A 12,483-nucleotide genomic window follows, 5' to 3' on the forward strand; every position below is an offset into this window, starting at 1 on the left:
TACGGTTTGGGATAGGGTTAAAATAGGGTCAAGTTTAGGAATTCATTCTGAGTGGTTAAGGGTTAAAGTTTGGTAAAGGCAATCCTTGGCGCTGGAGCGCGGCTTTTATGTCAAGGTAAAAGCGCTCACCGTTGCCCATAATTGCCGATTTTGAAGGCAGATCTAGACGTTCTTGGGACCTGGATGGATGTCTAACTTTGACTTTAAACTAGAGCTATCTTCCTGAGAAGCTACCATTGAAAGGGGGAGTAAATACAATTCCACCCAATGCAACTGAGCAACATTCAATACCTTGGTTTCTCTATTACGATGCTCTGCACTACAAATTCAAAGCTACAACCGAGTCTAGGTACCAAAATCAACCCTATAGATTTCCTCCACCCATCAGAGCTCATGGATCACACATCATTTTGAACACAAATTTCCTCGTGACCTGGCCGGTAGAAAGAAAAAAGGGATGTTCCCAAACCAAACAGGTGTGAACACCCATGGACATTAAGCCAGGGCCGTTATCAGTCTGGGCCAGATAGCACACTGGAGACTCAGGACAACTCAATAACAACATAATCCGTGGGAGAGCTCCAATACTCTGCATGACACCGTGTGAGCTTCCTGTGAGGTGACAGATGGGTTGATGCTTATGTAATATTTATACCAAAAAAGACATTATAGTGCAGGGCTCTCCAACCCTGTTCCTGGAGAGCTACCCTCATGTAGGTTTTTGCTCCAACCTCAGTTGCTCGAACCTGATTCAGTTTATCAACCAGCTAATTACGTATTTGAATCAGGTGCGCTTGATTAGGGTTGGAGGGAAAACCTACAGGACACTAGCTCTCCAGGAACAGGGTTGGATAGCCCTGTGTTAGTCTATTGGAGGCAACGGTTGCAAATGCGTATACATGTGTTTACAATCGTGTCACAGGGGCTAAGGATTTTGAAAGCAGAAAGACACATACCTAAATCAAACACACACTCAGCAACTTTGTTCTCAGTTTTCTATGAGTGTTTCTGGGTAGCTGTACTAGGTGGCACCTTGCATGTATTCAGGGCGGTATTAATAAATTAATCATATAGCTCTGTAAGGATACCACCCATCTCAGAAATGTGTTGAGTAAGATTCAACACCGTCATGAAATGTATTGAGTTTCCTTTGAGGGTGAGAGACAAATTGTTCTGATAATTCACCTTTTAGAGACTCTTTCCAGAGGAAGCTACATTCAATTCTCTCACAGTTCTTTGGTAGTCACCATGGTAACAACATGTGTCCTATTTCTTCCAGCCTTTTCACCTTTCCTGTCGGTCTTTGTACTCTTTGGAAACTTCCATTAGTTCTATTCTGTCAGTCGGGCCACTGAATGACAAGTAACGATCTTGGTGTGCCTTGTTCAAACAGTCAACTTGAGACGGTCCCTGGCAGACAACTCAAAGTAAACCCCAGTGACAGGTGTCTGAAAAATCGATTTAGTGCATGTCAAGGCAAAGTGTGTGCCATGGGACTCCACAAAGTGACATCAGTGGTCTGTTTTGACAGTCAAAACCATTTTGTTTGAATATTCCAATTGGAATAACAGAAAAATGGAGACTCCACATTGGTATACACTGTAAACAGTATACTATGTAACCTGCATTTATCAGATGAGAATCACACTTCAATCTACAAATCTGTTGTTTTTTTCCAAATGAGGAAAACTAGAAGATCCTCCATAACATTACAGTTACTACATTCATATTTTCTCTAGCAAGACATTGGAATGCAGCCAAGCATTTCACCTTCAGCACCTGCAGTTACAACCAAGATACTGCTTAACCCTATCCCATTTCACAACATGCACTTTTCCCACCAAATCAACTGCAGTCATTCCAGGGGTAGATGGGCCGGCCCCGAATCGATTGTGCCACCTCCCTTAATTAAAAATTAAATTCAGAGAGACCACAAATGCTGACATTCACATCGCGCTGTATCTAAGCACCCCCACACATACATTCCTTGTTTTCCTCGCCAATTGCGCCCTCACCTTCTAATGAAGCCCAACACACTGCCCTGCATGCGCTCGCAGCTGTTTAGTAAATCAATTAATGCACGCGAAGCAGGAAATTCAAATTCAGCAGCCTCCTCGCATAATTTATATATGACCGCACTGCAGGAGCCATTCATATCACCATTAGGATTCTTATAACTCAATTTGAGATCGATGCCATTACATCTTGGGGTATCTTCATCATCTTGATGACAGTTGGCTGGGAGACTAATCATGGATACATACACAGACATGCTTGGTAGTTTTTGCAGTGGGGGCATTTCTTATTATACCTAACCTTTTGAAAGGTTACAGCCTTTCATTTGACATTTTAGAAATGGACCGTTTGCTTCTGCAGGCACGTCATCAATGTGTGGCATAACTCATATTTTTCTTCAACAAGCACCCGAGACCTAGAGGGCGAGAAATAAATGTGCCATGATTTCTTGTAATGCAGCCATTGGATGCATTTCCCTCTTCGAGGTATAGTCAGAGAGGCACTTGTCTATGTTATCACACCCTGAATATTCTATATTATAAACTGGGTGGTTCGAGCTCTGAATGCTGATTGGCTGTCAGCTGTGGTATATCAGACCGTATACCATGGGTATGACAAAATATTTATTTTTACTGCTCTAGTTACGTTGGTAACCAGTTCATAATAGCAAAAAGGCACCTCGGGGGTTTGTGGTATATAGCCAATATACCACAGCTAAGGGCTGTATCCAGGCACTCCGCGTTGTGCCGTGAATAAGAACAGCTCTTAACCGTGGTATATTGGCCATATACCACACCTCCTTGTGCCTTATTGCTTAAATAGAACATGCCAGTGTGAGGACTCCTTTCATTTTTCATTTAAATTGCCTTAAGCGTGCTCCAGGCTGGTCTTTGACATAGTTAATCAAGTGTTAACAGTATTACATGCATAATTTCATCTGAAGGCTATGTGAGTTTCTCATGTCAAATGAGCCTTCAGCTCTAAACTAGATTGATTAGGGAGTTCACAATCCTAATTGTAAGAGCTGAGGAACATTATTACGTTGGCAACATAATATTCACGGGAGAGGAAGTTTAAACTGATGTTTTTTTAGTAGTTGTGCATGGCACTACCTTCTAACTGAATCTGGTTTGCTGTATATTGATTCTCCAATATTATTTCCCTCTTCATGAATGTCTGTACAGTTCGGTATACATGACACATCCTCATGCCTATAGACAGTATTGTTGAGTCTTATAGATTCCACCATAGACACTGAGTGTGCAATGAAATGGGAATTTCACTGCCTCCAATTGAGTTGTCTTGTACAATCTAAAGCTACTGGGCTCGATAATCTAACGAGGCAATATGTGGATATTGAGAGAATACTGTACATTGAATAATATTTCCTTTATTGCTCTCAGCACAACTGAGAAATTAACTAAATATCAATGCAATCTCCAAAGAATCAATGCAGCAACAATGATATGGCATGGCTGGTCCTTTTAACCCATATGGAGAAAATAATAATAATAATAATATATACATATTTAGATAACTATTTTTAGCATACTGTACATGTGAAACATAAAAAATGATGTATTCGTTTTTGTGTAATATACAGAACATTTTAAATACATTCCAACATATATTACAAAATTCACTGCTCGACTGAGCTACCTTACAGATAATGTGTGGAGTACAGACATAAAGGAGTTTAACACTATTAGTCCATGCAACTTATCATGTGACTTGTTAAGCACATTTTTACTCCTGAACTTATTTAGGCCTGCCATAGCAAATGGGTTCAATTATTTTTGACTCAAGACAATCCAGCTTTACATTTTTTATTTATTTGTAAAAGAAAACTTAATTCCACTTTGACTTTATGGGGTATTTTGTTTAGGCCAGTGACCAAATATCTCACTGTAACACAACAAAATGTGGAAAAAGTCAAGGGGTGTGATCGTGTAAATACTTTCTGAAGGCACAGTACAGTAGAATCGTGAGAATTGTGAGACTCGGCATCTAACCCCACTGGGCACAAACTAGTTGAATCAACATTGATTCAATGTCATTTGTCAAATGATTGTGATGTGGAAACTACGTGGAAAATACATTGGATTTGCAAAAAGTCATCAAGGTAAATTTGTTTTGCTGGTGAAATTTCAACCAAAATCAAAATTCAATCAAATTGTATTTGTCACATGTGCCAAATACAACAACTTACTGTGAAATGCTTAATACCAACAATGCAGAATACCAATGCAGAATTGTAAAAGAAAAAGTAAGTAACAAAATATTTGCTAAAAAAAATACGAATACAAACAAAAAACATTCGAAAAAAAGTAACACAATAAAATCACAATAACGAGGCTATATACAGGGGGTACCGGTACCGAGAAAATGTGTGAGGGTACAGGTTATTCGAGGTAAGTGAGGTAATATGTACATGTAGATAGGGGTAAAGTGACAATGCATAGATAATAAACAGCGAGAAGCAGCAGCGTAGAAAGCTGGTCAATGCAAATAGTCCGGGTAGCCGTTTGATTAACTGTTTAGCAGTCTTATTGCTTGGGGGTAGAAGCTGTTAAGAAACCTTTTAGACCTAGACTTGGCGCTCTTGTACCGCTTGCCGTGAGGTAGCAGAGAGAACAGTCTATGGCCAGGGTGGCTGGAGTCTTAAACAATTTTTAGTGCCTTCCTTTGACCGCCTGGTATAGAGGTCCTGGATGGCAGGAAGCTTGGCCCCAGTGATGTGCTGGGCCATACGCACTACACTTTTTAGCACCTTGCGGTAGGATGCCGAGCAGTTACCATACCAAGAGGTGATGCAACCAGGCAGGATGCTTTCGATGGTGCACCTGTAGAACCTTTTGAAGATCTGAGGACCCATGCCATATCTTTTCAGTCTCCTGAGGGGGAATAGGCATTGTTGTGCCCTCTTCACGACTGTCTTGGTGTGTTTGGACCATGATAGTTTGTTAGCAATGTGGTGTCAAGGAACGTGAAGCTCTCGACCCGCTCCACTACAGCCCCGTCGATGTGAATGGGGGCGTGCTCGTCTCCCCTTTTCCTGTAGTCCACGATCAGATCTTTTGTATTGCTCAAGTTGAGGGAGAGGTTGTTGTCCTGGCACCACACTGCAAGGTCACTGACCTCCTCCCTGTAGGCTGTCTCATCGTTGTCGATAATCAGACCGACCACCGTTGTGACTTCAGCAAACTTAATGATGGTGTTGGAGTCGTGCCTGGCGACGCAGTCGTGGGTGAACAGGGAGTACAGGAAGGAACTTGGCATGCTCCACTGAGGGGCCCCCGTGTTGAGGATCAGCGTGGCAGATGTGTTGCTCCCTACCCTTACCACCTGGGGGCGTCCCATCAGGAAATCCAGGATCCAGTTGCAGAGGGAGGTCTTTAGTCCCAGGGTCCTTAGCTTAGTGATGAGCTTGGAGGGCACTATGGTGTTGAACGCTGAGCTGTGGTCAACAAACAGCATTCTCACATTGGTGTTCCTTTTGTCCAGGTGGGAAAGGGAAGTGTGAAGTGCCATAGAGATTGCGTCATCTTTGGATCTGTTGGGGCAGTATGCAAATTGTAGTAGTTCTAGAGTTTCTGGGATGATGGTGTTGATGTGAGCCTTTCAAAGCACTTCATGGCTACAGATGTGAGTGCTACGGAGCAGTAGTCATTTAGGCCAATTACCTTGGCGTTCTTGGACACAAGGACTGTGGTGGTCTGCTTGAAATATGTAGGTATTACAGACTTGTTCAGGAAGAGGTTTAAAATGTCAGTGAAGACACTTGCCAATTGGTCAGCGCGTGCTCTGTGTAAGTGTCCTAGTAATCCGTCTGCGGCCTTGGTTTAGAGGTCATGCTCACATCAGGTAAGGAAAGCGTGATCACATAGTTGTCCAGAACAGCTGTTGCTCTCATGCATGGTTCAGTGCTGCTTGCATCGAAGTGAGCATAGAAGGCATTTAGCTCATCTGGTAGGATCGCGTCACTGAGCAGCTCGTGGCTGGGTTTCCCTTTGTAATCCGTAATAGTTTGCAAGCCCTGCCACATCTGACGAGCGTCAGAGCCGGTGTCGTAGGATTAATTTTAGTACTGTATTGATGCTTTGCTTGTTTGATGGTTCATCAGAGGGCATAGCGGGATTTCTTATAAGCATCTGAATTAGGGTCCCGCTCCTTGAAAGCGGCAGCTCTAGTCTTTAGCTCAGTGCGGATGTTGCCTGTAATCCATGGCTTCTGGTTGGGATATGTACTACGGTCACTGTGGGGATGCCGATGTACTTATTTATAAAGTCGGTGACTGATGTGGTATACTCCTCAATGCCATCAGATGAATCCCGGAACATATTCCAGTTTGTGCTAGCAAAACAGTCCTGTAGCTTAGCATCTGCATCATCAGACCCCTTCCGTATTGAGTGAGTCACTGGTACTTCCTGATGAGTTTTTGCTTGTAAACAGGATAGAATTATGGTCAGATTTGCCAAAAGGCGAGGGAGGGCTTTGTACACGTTTCTGTGTGTGGAGTAAAGGTGGTCTAGAGTTTTGTTCCTTCTGGTTGCACATGTAACATGCTGGTAGAAATGAGGTAAAATGGATTTAAGTTTTCCTGCATTAAAGTCCGGTCCTGGGTGAGCATTCTCTTGTTTGCTTATGGCCTTATGCAGCTTGTTGAGTGTGGTCTTAGTGCCTGCATCGGTTTGTGGTGGTAATTAGACAGCTACGAAAAATATAGATTAAAACTCTCTTGATAAATAGTGTGATCCTCAGCTTATCATGAGGTACTCTACCTCAGGCGAGCAAAACGTTAAGATTTAATATTAGAGATCGCGCACCAGCTTTTGTTGACAAATAGACACAGACCACCATCCCTCATCTTACCGGAGGTTGCTGTTCTGTCTTCCCGATGTATGGAAAACCCAGCCATGACTCGGTGAACCATAAGATATTACCGTTTTCAATATCCTGTTGGTAGGATAGTCTCGAACGGAGCTCATCCAGTTATTCTCCAGTTACTGCACATTCGTCCAGTAGGATGGATGGCGGATTATCCACTTGTTGACGAATTCTCACCAAGCACCTGGATATGCGCCTCTTGTATCGGCTTCTCCTCTTCATGCGAATGACTGGGATTTGGGCCTGATCTGGGAGGAGCCATAAATCTTTCACCTCTGATTCGTTAAAGAAAACTCTTTGTTCAGTCCGAGGTGAGTAATTTCTGTTCTGATGTCCAGAAGCTCTTTCCAGACACGGTGGCAGAAAAATTATGTACAAAAATGTTACTAACAAAGCAAAAAAAACACACAGAATAGCACAATTGGATAGGAGCCTGTAAAGCAGTGCCCATTACTCGCCATTCCACAGGATCACCTCTCCAATGCACTTTTATAACTCAAAGAAGAGTCTTCAGCTAACCTCTCCAAAGTGTGCACAATTCCTAAGATATTTCAATGCACTTTTATGACTTAAAGAATAGTCTTCAACTACTGTAAATTGTTTTTTTTTAAATAGCTCTCCTGTTGTTGAGGAACTAGAGCAGGGGTCGGTAACAGGCCAAAACTTTTCCACAAGAGTAATTTTTTTGGGCCCCCATTTTATTTATTGGTGAAAATTCAGGAATTCAGCTAGAAATGTGTTTTATTTAGAAAATCTGTTCACCAAGTATTCCCACTAATAAAAAAAGAGAGATCGCGTCTCAATATAATCAAGGTATGAAATGATATACAATCTCTGTTTTGGGGGTTAGTTGTGGTCAATTTGCACTGTACAAATTACTATAATTATGGTCTGGCCCCCTGACCATCCGCTCCGACAAAAATTGCCTGCTGAATCTAGTTGCCTACCCCTGAACTAGAGCAAGCAGACTTGTAGTTGTTTTGTTTGTAACACAACCCAGTATCCCCGCCATCACACAATTACTGTTGTTGTTTATGCAATCCAAAAATGGCCCATTATAAATCGCAATCTGGGTCAGGTGAGCATAATTTGAACGCTTGTTCTATTGCCAACATGACTTTGCTAAATTATAAAATACTATCTTACAGTATTATGCTTTCACAAGGCAATTCAGAGAAACAGATTGTATTTCTGGTGCACTCAGGTACGTGTTTCGCTGTGAATTTTCTTCACAATAAACAAACATAGACACATCCTGTTCAGAACAACCCAGTGTATGACGCCTTGCCATCTTGTAACTTTACATCAAACATCAGTGATCATAAACTTTTACACTATAGATGACATGAGTTTTATGATATGGGTGTTTGGCTTGCTTGTATGACATCAAAGTGGTATTTATTATAATCCTCAACGTTTCATCTTTCAAAATACATTGAGTCCTCTTAATTTACAGCATTTCCCTCATTTCCCTCACTCAGACAACAAAACATTTGCAAAAGTTTCCCAATTAGCGGGAGGGATGAGGGCAACCTCTTGTTGCATGCGGTGCTCAGTTCAGAAGAGGAGTCTGTGGAGCAGTCTGTGGTGCCTTCTGTAGATTATGGATTGTGTTGCCCTTTTAATTACGGCATATCTGAGGCCAAATGGGAGTCAAATTGCTCCCCGTCTAGACCCCCAGTTTCTACAATCAAATTTGGAAACTGATCAAAATGTGTGGCATATGATTGGTCAATTTCTTTTTTGACAGCCATGCCAAAAGGCAATGCATTTTTGTATGAAAATCAATGGTCAGTGAATTACTAATCCTACGAAAGCCACAAGGCTCCATCGAGAATCTGAGAATGCATAGAAAAGTGTCATCAGAAAGACTGGCCCCCTACTGAGTCGCAGTCCTGCCACTCTCCTACACAATATCAGAGAACTCTCTGCCCCAGCCTCGTCCACAACCCTCAGTCACTTTCAGTCTGACAGCACTGATTACACAAAGCCCCTTCACAGAGTTGAATGGAATGACCTTCATTTCAGTATCCCCTTTCTACCTCCAGCTATAGCCACAAAAATAGAAGAAAGGGGGGTAAAAACCCTGAAAAACAGAGCTCATAATCTCCAATACTATCAAGCATAAGAAAGTTCATGAAAGTCTATCAGACTAGTTGGACAGTGAATTTGCTGTATCTGATTATGTGTATCGACCTCGCGGCTCTCTGCAACCCGTGAAACCCATCTCACATCACTGGTGGTTTGGCCGAGCCAGTCACGACTTGCAGGAAATCAATCAACAGTGAGATATAAGCCTCTATCACCGCGGTGATGGTCGATATGCAATTTTCGTCCTCAAAAGCTGAACTGGATCAGAGGGGAATTTGTTTTATTCTCTTCCTCTGTCTTCCAAATAACTCGGAGAGCTAGAAGAATGTATGATGAATATGTATGACCATATGTGTGTAACAAAGTAAAGAACGTACTGTAAGCTCACTCCACAGCTTAAAATGTCGCCAATGGAGCTATCAAATTGGATCCTTTTGTACAGCTCAACCGGTCCGTACGTTGGCAAGTGGTGTTGTGTGTTGGCGACAGATCCGTGGTTCAAGCCAAGTCGGAAGCAAGTTCAGGGAGGCAGCGCTATATGCTAAGATAGTACACAGATGTCGGTTATATCTGTAAAGAAGTGCATCATTCACGCTGTTCGTTCAATGGCTCTGCCATCTTACAGTATATGGGCTAGACAGATCCAGACTGATAGGGCTGCTTTTCTTTCTACCACAATGGCTTGAATTCCTTTGGAAATAAAATATCTTTGCAGACATGTTCTGAGAGGAAAACATGAATGCATGCACACAGCGGTGCTTCTTTTGTCGACTATATTCTTGGATAATAGTTAGAATTTTTCCATAATTTCTGTCATCCATAATCTTTTTTAAATCCCATTTTGGCTAATACACTGATTGTACAAAACATTAAGAACACCTTCTTAATATTTTGCCCTGAATTTGTCGGGTCACTCTACAAGGTGTTGAAAGAGTTCACAGGGATGCTGGCCCATGTTGACTCCAATGCTTCCCACAGTTGTGTCAAGTTGGCTGGATGTCCTTTGGGTGGTAGACCATTCTTGATACACATGGGAAATGGTTGAGCGTGAAAAACCCATCAGCGCTACAGTTCTTGACACAAACCGGTGCACATGGCACCTACTACCATACCTCGTTCACAGCAGTGGAGGCTTGTGGGAGGCGCTATAGGAGGATCGGATCATTGAAATAGCTGGAATGGAACAAATGAAACTGAGTCAAACATGTGACTTCCATATGTTTGATACTGTTCCATTTATTCCATTCCAGCCATTACAATGAGCTCGTCCTCCTATAGCTCTTCCCACCAGCCTCCACTGGTTCAAAGGCATTTCCATCATTTGTCTTGCCCATTCACCATATTGATTGGCACACATACACAATCCATGTCTCAACTGTCTCAAGGCTTAAAAATCTTTCTTTAACCTGTCCCCTCCCCTTCATCTACACTGATTGAAGTGAATTTAACAAGTGACATCAATAAGGGATCATAGCTTTCACCTGGATTCACCTGGTCAGTCTATGTCATGGATGTTTTGTACACTCACTGAATATTGGTGTTTCGATGTGGTTGTTTTCTTATTATTTCAAATGGGATATTGCCATTCCAGCCTGTTGATTTTCAGCTGGAAGTTCTGTCATGCCGTGAACGATAATAAAGACAGGTAGTGCTATTAAATTGGAAATCTCATTTGCAGTTGTGTGTGAATGGACTCTGTCCTGTTGAAAATGTAATTGGTGTCGCTGTGGGTGTATCGGCACAACTCTTAGGGGGCTTTTTTCCTTTCCACCCAGTGTTCATAATTATAATATGACAATTCTGTCTTCCAAACGCTATCATTTCTCCATTCAGATGCACAATAGGCTGGTGGCATAATGAGTCTGTCCACAGGCAGTCATCAGGCTGGCGATAGTGTGTTATCTATGGGAGCCTGTCACCTCGGCCCCCAGGGGCCCCTGACCGTGAAGCCAAGGTGGAGGGATTCAATTACAAACACCCACCTAAAGGTATGTAGGGAGCTGGGCTTTTTTAAAAGAGAGATAACTTTCTTAGGCAAATTCTTGTTCCATTGTAACCTACTACTCTCTCGCTCGCTCTCTTCCTCTCTCGCTCTCTTTCCCTTTCCTCTCGCTTTCTCTCTGGTTGTTAATTTCTCTCCCCGGTAGAATAGATCTGTCAGTGTCACTGTCAAGAAGCAAAGACGCCCCCAAGGTCAAGCTGTAGAAAAAACTTTTATTAGACTGGATTATATAGTCATATTAATTCAGCACATTTAGCACAGAGAACAGACTACATAGATGCATTGCACATTGGGGACTGTATCATTGTACCGTCTGTCTAATGTCATCAGTGTTGAATGTAGTTGATCAATGAATCATCCCCAGTATTGACTAATGGTCATCAATTCTCATTAACTGTCAATGTCAGAGTTAAGTAGTCAGTGTTGGTATACTAATGTCAGTATACAGTTTGAGATTTTTCTGAATATTTACCATCTACAATCATCACATGAGTGTCATGCACTCTGTAGCCTTTAAATATTACTTTAAATATATATTTTTTGGTCTCAAAGTGAGAAGCCTCACCCAGATACCCATATGTCTGCCCATTAGCTAAGTCAAAATTGACCTTTTCATACTACCTCTCTCCCATTATCCTCCTGTCATTCATCACAGTGGCATATTTTCCATGTTAAATTATCCATTGATGGATACATAAGGGCCAGTCTGGATGACTTTCACAATGACTCTTTCAGGAAAAAGAATTGTTCCACCTCAGCTTTAAATCCTTTATGTTATTCATCAATAGCCAGGAAATTATTCTCTTAATGGTGCTGTTTTTCAAAGTTTAAGTGGTATTACATCTCAAGTGCTGTTAAAAAATATACTCGCAGTAAATGACTCGTTCGATGACTTGAATGACTCGTTCAATGCTCTGTGATGTGGCTGGAAAAAAACATTCCAAAATGAATGCCCAGTTGGATGTAATTGACCGGTTCTCTCAATTTAACCTTCAGCCTTTGTCAGTGGTATTTGTCATTCTAATTTTGTCATATTTCATGAATCCGTTGAGAGACACGAGAAATCAGGTCACTTTATTCTGATTTACTCTAGAGCCTGAAACTAAGATTATTGGCAACATACACACACACACACACATGCATGCATGTACGCACACACAACACTACACACTCATTTAAATATTTTTCAAATCAGACCATGCAAATATGCACATCATCCACCCCTGAGCTAATATAATATAAATGTTAATGACGATTTGCGCAGTGAGCTGGGGAGATGAACATTTGCAATATGGCAAATCCTCTATAACTTTTTGGATATGAAATTGGATACTGTATTAGGTTTTTTCTTCCACATTTGGAATGTCCAGGACTGTAAATAAATGGTAGGTAGGGAATAGATGAATAACGAGACCAATGGGAAAATGTTGGAGTGTGAAAAGAAAAGTTGTTATCAGCATAATGCCTGCTCCATTTCGATGCCAAAA

Source organism: Salvelinus sp. IW2-2015, linkage group LG27, assembly GCF_002910315.2.
Source record: "Salvelinus sp. IW2-2015 linkage group LG27, ASM291031v2, whole genome shotgun sequence".
In the NCBI taxonomy this organism is placed as follows: Eukaryota; Metazoa; Chordata; class Actinopteri; order Salmoniformes; family Salmonidae; genus Salvelinus; species Salvelinus sp. IW2-2015.